Below are 6,000 nucleotides of genomic sequence, written 5' to 3'. Positions count from 1 at the left end.
AAATGGAGGCTCTTGCCCCTTCCAGAGCTGAGATATCGAAACTCAAAAATTCGGCCCGAAAAAAAAACGACAGTGGTACCCCTTACGTTTTATTTTTTCGGGCGAAAAATTAAGTTTCTCCAATCTTCCCAAAACTCTGGATTCTGATAGAGGGCCATGAGACTTAGACCTGAGTGCAAAAATGGAGGCTCTAGCCCCTTCCAGAGCTGAGATATCGAAACTCAAAAATTCGGCCTGAAAAAAAAACGACAGTGGTACCCCTTACGTTTTTTTTTTTCGGGTGAAAAATTAAGTTTCTCCAATCTTCCCAAAACTCTGGATTCTGATAGAGGGCCATGCGACTTAGACCTGAGTGCAAAAATGGAGGCTCTAGCCCCTTCCAAAGCTGAGATATCGAAACTCAAAAATTCGGCCCGAAAAAAAAAACGACAGTGGTACCCCTTACGTTTTTTTTTTCGGGCGAAAAATTAAGTTTCTCCAATCTTCCCAAAACTCTGGATTCTGATAGAGGGCCATGCGACTTAGACCTGAGTGCAAAAATGGAGGCTCTAGCCCCTTCCAGAGCTGAGATATCGAAACTCAAAAATTCGGCCTGAAAAAAAACCGACAGTGGTACCCCTTACGTTTTTTTTTCGGGCGAAAAATTAAGTTTCTCCAATCTTCCCAAAACTCTGGATTCTGATAGAGGGCCATGCGACTTAAACCTGGGTGCAAAAATGGAGGCTCTAGCCCCTTCCAGAGCTGAGATATCGAAACTCAAAAATTCGGCCCGAAAAAAAAACGACAGTGGTACCCCTTACGTTTTTTTTTGTCGGGCGAAAAATTAAGTTTCTCCAATCTTCCCAAAACTCTGGATTCTGATAGAGGGTCATGAGACTTAGACCTGAGTGCAAAAATGGAGGCTCTAGCCCCTTCCAGAGCTGAGATATCGAAACTCAAAAATTCGGCCTGAAAAAAAAACGACAGTGGTACCCCTTACGTTTTTTTTTCGGGCGAAAAATTAAGTTTCTCCAATCTTCCCAAAACTCTGGATTCTGATAGAGGGCCATGCGACTTAAACCTGAGTGCAAAAATGGAGGCTCTAGCCCCTTCCAGAGCTGAGATATCGAAACTCAAAAATTCGGCCCGAAAAAAAAACGACAGTGGTACCCCTTACGTTTTTTTTTGTCGGGCGAAAAATTAAGTTTCTCCAATCTTCCCAAAACTCTGGATTCTGATAGAGGGTCATGAGACTTAGACCTGAGTGCAAAAATGGAGGCTCTAGCCCCTTCCAGAGCTGAGATATCGAAACTCAAAAATTCGGCCTGAAAAAAAAACGACAGTGGTACCCCTTACGTTTTTTTTTCGGGCGAAAAATTAAGTTTCTCCAATCTTCCCAAAACTCTGGATTCTGATAGAGGGCCATGCGACTTAAACCTGAGTGCAAAAATGGAGGCTCTAGCCCCTTCCAGAGCTGAGATATCGAAACTCAAAAATTCGGCCCGAAAAAAAAACGACAGTGGTACCCCTTACGTTTTTTTTTTCGGGCGAAAAATTAAGTTTCTCCAATCTTCCCAAAACTCTGGATTCTGGTAGAGGGCCATGAGACTTAGACCTGAGTGCAAAAATGGAGGCTCTAGCCCCTTCCAGAGCTGAGATATCGAAACTCAAAAATTCGGCCCGAAAAAAAAACGACAGTGGTACCCCTTACGTTTTTTTTTTTTGGGCGAAAAATTAAGTTTCTCCAATCTTCCCAAAACTCTGGATTCTGATAGAGGGCCATGCGACTTAGACCTGAGTGCAAAAATGGAGGCTCTAGCCCCTTCCGGAGCTGAGATATCGAAACTCAAAAATTCGGCCTGAAAAAAAAACGACAGTGGTACCCCTTACGTTTTTTTTTTTTGGGTGAAAAATTAAGTTTCTCCAATCTTCCCAAAACTCTGGATTCGGATAGAGGGCCATGCGACTTAGACCTGAGTGCAAAAATGGAGGCTCTAGCCCCTTCCAAAGCTGAGATATCGAAACTCAAAAATTCGGCCCGAAAAAAAAACGACAGTGGTACCCCTTACGTTTTTTTTTGTCGGGCGAAAAATTAAGTTTCTCCAATCTTCCCAAAACTCTGGATTCTGATAGAGGGCCATGAGACTTAGACCTGAGTGCAAAAATGGAGGCTCTAGCCCCTTCCAGAGCTGAGATATCGAAACTCAAAAATTCGGCCCGAAAAAAAAACGACAGTGGTACCCCTTAGGTTTTTTTTTTTCGGGCGAAAAATTTAGTTTCTCCAATCTTCCCAAAACTCTGGATTCTGATAGAGGGCCATGAGACTTAGACCTGAGTGCAAAAATGGAGGCTCTAGCCCCTTCCAGAGCTGAGATATCGAAACTCAAAAATTCGGCCCGAAAAAAAAACGACAGTGGTACCCCTTACGTTTTTTTTTTTCGGGCGAAAAATTAAGTTTCTCCAATCTTCCCAAAACTCTGGATTCTGATAGAGGGCCATGAGACTTAGACCTGAGTGCAAAAATGGAGGCTCTAGCCCCTTCCAGAGCTGAGATATCGAAACTCAAAAATTCGGCCCGAAAAAAAAAACGACAGTGGTACCCCTTACGTTTTTTTTTTTCGGGCGAAAAATTAAGTTTCTCCAATCTTCCCAAAACTCTGGATTCTGATAGAGGGCCATGCGACTTAAACCTGAGTGCAAAAATGGAGGCTCTAGCCCCTTCCAGAGCTGAGATATCGAAACTCAAAAATTCGGCCCGAAAAAAAAACGACAGTGGTACCCCTTACGTTTTTTTTTGTCGGGCGAAAAATTAAGTTTCTCCAATCTTCCCAAAACTCTGGATTCTGATAGAGGGCCATGAGACTTAGACCTGAGTGCAAAAATGGAGGCTCTAGCCCCTTCCAGAGCTGAGATATCGAAACTCAAAAATTCGGCCCGAAAAAAAAACGACAGTGGTACCCCTTACGTTTTTTTTTTTCGGGCGAAAAATTAAGTTTCTCCAATCTTCCCAAAACTCTGGATTCTGATAGAGGGCCATGAGACTTAGACCTGAGTGCAAAAATGGAGGCTCTAGCCCCTTCCAGAGCTGAGATATCGAAACTCAAAAATTCGGCCCGAAAAAAAAAACGACAGTGGTACCCCTTACGTTTTTTTTTTCGGGCGAAAAATTAAGTTTCTCCAATCTTCCCAAAACTCTGAATTCTGATAGAGGACCATGCGACTTAGACCTGAGTGCAAAAATGGAGGCTCTAGCCCCTTCCCGAGCTGAGATATCGAAACTCAAAAATTCGGCCCGAAAAAAAAAACGACAGTGGTACGTACCCCTTACGTTTTTTTTTTCGGGCGAAAAATTAAGTTTCTCCAATCTTCCCAAAACTCTGGATTCTGATAGAGGGCCATGAGACTTAGACCTGAGTGCAAAAATTGAGGCTCTAGCCCCTTCCAGAGCTGAGATATCGAAACTCAAAAATTCGGCCCGAAAAAAAAAAACGACAGTGGTACCCCTTACGTTTTTTTTTTTTCGGGCGAAAAATTAAGTTTCTCCAATCTTCCCAAAACTCTGGATTCTGATAGAGGGCCATGCGACTTAGACCTGAGTGCAAAAATGGAGGCTCTAGTCCCTTCCAGAGCTGAGATATCGAAACTCAAAAATTCGGCCCGAAAAAAAAAACGACAGTGGTACCCCTTACGTTTTTTTTTCGGGCGAAAAATTAAGTTTCTCCAATCTTCCCAAAACTCTGGATTCTGATAGAGGGCCATGCGACTTAGACCTGAGTGCAAAAATGGAGGCTATAGCCCCTTCCAGAGCTGAGATATCGAAACTCAAAAATTCGTCCCGAAAAAAAAAACGACAGTGGTACCCCTTACGTTTTTTTTTTCAGGCGAAAAAATTAAGTTTCTCCAATCTTCCCAAAACTCTGGATTCTGATAGAGGGCCATGAGACTTAGACCTGAGTGCAAAAATGGAGGCTCTAGCCCCTTCCAGAGCTGAGATATCGAAACTCAAAAATTCGTCCCGAAAAAAAAACGACAGTGGTACCCCTTACGTTTTTTTTTTCGGGCGAAAAATTAAGTTTCTCCAATCTTCCCAAAACTCTGGATTCTGATAGAGGGCCATGCGACTTAGACCTGAGTGCAAAAATGGAGGCTCTAGCCCCTTCCAGAGCTGAGATATCGAAACTCAAAAATTCGGCCCGAAAAAAAAACGACAGTGGTACCCCTTACGTTTTTTTTTTTCGGGCAAAAAATTACGTTTCTCCAATCTTCCCAAAACTCTGGATTCTGATAGAGGGTCATGCGACTTAGACCTGAGTGCAAAAATGGAGGCTCTAGCCCCTTCCAGAGCTGAGATATCGAAACTCAAAAATTCGGCCCGAAAAAAAAACGACAGTGGTACCCCTTACGTTTTTTTTTCGGGCGAAGAAAAATTAAGTTTCTCCAATCTTCCCAAAACTCTGGATTCTGATAGAGGGCCATGCGACTTAGACCTGAGTGCAAAAATGGAGGCTCTAGCCCCTTCCAGAGCTGAGATATCGAAACTCAAAAATTCGGCCCGAAAAAAAAAACGACAGTGGTACCCCTTACGTTTTTTTTTTCGGGCGAAAAATTAAGTTTCTCCAATCTTCCCAAAACTCTGGATTCTGATAGAGGGCCATGCGACTTAGACCTGAGGACAAAAATGGAGGCTCTAGCCCCTTCCAGAGCTGAGATATCGAAACTCAAAAATTCGTCCCGAAAAAAAAACGACAGTGGTACCCCTTACGTTTTTTTTTTTCGGGCGAAAAATTAAGTTTCTCCAATCTTCCCAAAACTCTGGATTCTGATAGAGGGCCATGAGACTTAGACCTGAGTGCAAAAATGGAGGCTCTAGCCCCTTCCAGAGCTGAGATATCGAAACTCAAAAATTCAGCCCGAAAAAAAAACGACAGTGGTACCCCTTACGTTTTTTTTTTTCGGGCGAAAAATTAAGTTTCTCCAATCTTCCCAAAACTCTGGATTCTGATAGAGGGCAATGAGACTTAGACCTGAGTGCAAAAATGGAGGCTCTAGCCCCTTCCAGAGCTGAGATATCGAAACTCAAAAATTCGGCCGAAAAAAAAAACGACAGTGGTACCCCTTACGTTTTTTTTTTCGGGCGAAAAATTAAGTTTCTCCAATCTTCCCAAAACTCTGGATTCTGATAGAGGGCCATGCGACTTAGACCTGAGTGCAAAAATGGAGGCTCTAGCCCCTTCCAGAGCTGAGATATCGAAACTCCAAAATTCGGCCCGAAAAAAAAAACGACAGTGGTACCCCTTACGTTTTTTTTTGTCGGGCGAAAAATTAAGTTTCTCCAATCTTCCCAAAACTCTGGATTCTGATAGAGGGTCATGCGACTTAGACCTGAGTGCAAAAATGGAGGCTCTAGCCCCTTCCAGAGCTGAGATATCGAAACTCAAAAATTCGGCCCGAAAAAAAAAACGACAGTGGTACCCCTTACGTTTTTTTTTTCGGGCGAAGAAAAATTAAGTTTCTCCAATCTTCCCAAAACTCTGGATTCTGATAGAGGGCCATGAGACTTAGACCTGAGTGCAAAAATGGAGGCTCTAGCCCCTTCCAGAGCTGAGATATCGAAACTCAAAAATTCGGCCCGAAAAAAAAACGACAGTGGTACCCCTTACGTTTTTTTTTTCGGGCGAAAAATTAAGTTTCTCCAATCTTCCCAAAACTCTGGATTCTGATAGAGGGCCATGCGACTTAGACCTGAGTGCAAAAATGGAGGCTCTAGCCCCTTCCAGAGCTGAGATATCGAAACTCAAAAATTCGGCCCGAAAAAAAAACGACAGTGGTACCCCTTACGTTTTTTTTTTTCGGGCAAAAAATTACGTTTCTCCAATCTTCCCAAAACTCTGGATTCTGATAGAGGGTCATGCGACTTAGACCTGAGTGCAAAAATGGAGGCTCTAGCCCCTTCCAGAGCAGAGATATCGAAACTCAAAAATTCGGCCCGAAAAAAAAACGACAGTGGTACCCCTTACGTTT

This window comes from Pimephales promelas, chromosome 8, assembly GCF_988280905.1.
Source record: "Pimephales promelas chromosome 8, fPimPro1.hap1.1, whole genome shotgun sequence".
NCBI classification, from domain to species: Eukaryota; Metazoa; Chordata; class Actinopteri; order Cypriniformes; family Leuciscidae; genus Pimephales; species Pimephales promelas.
This window is presented reverse-complemented; position numbering follows the sequence as displayed.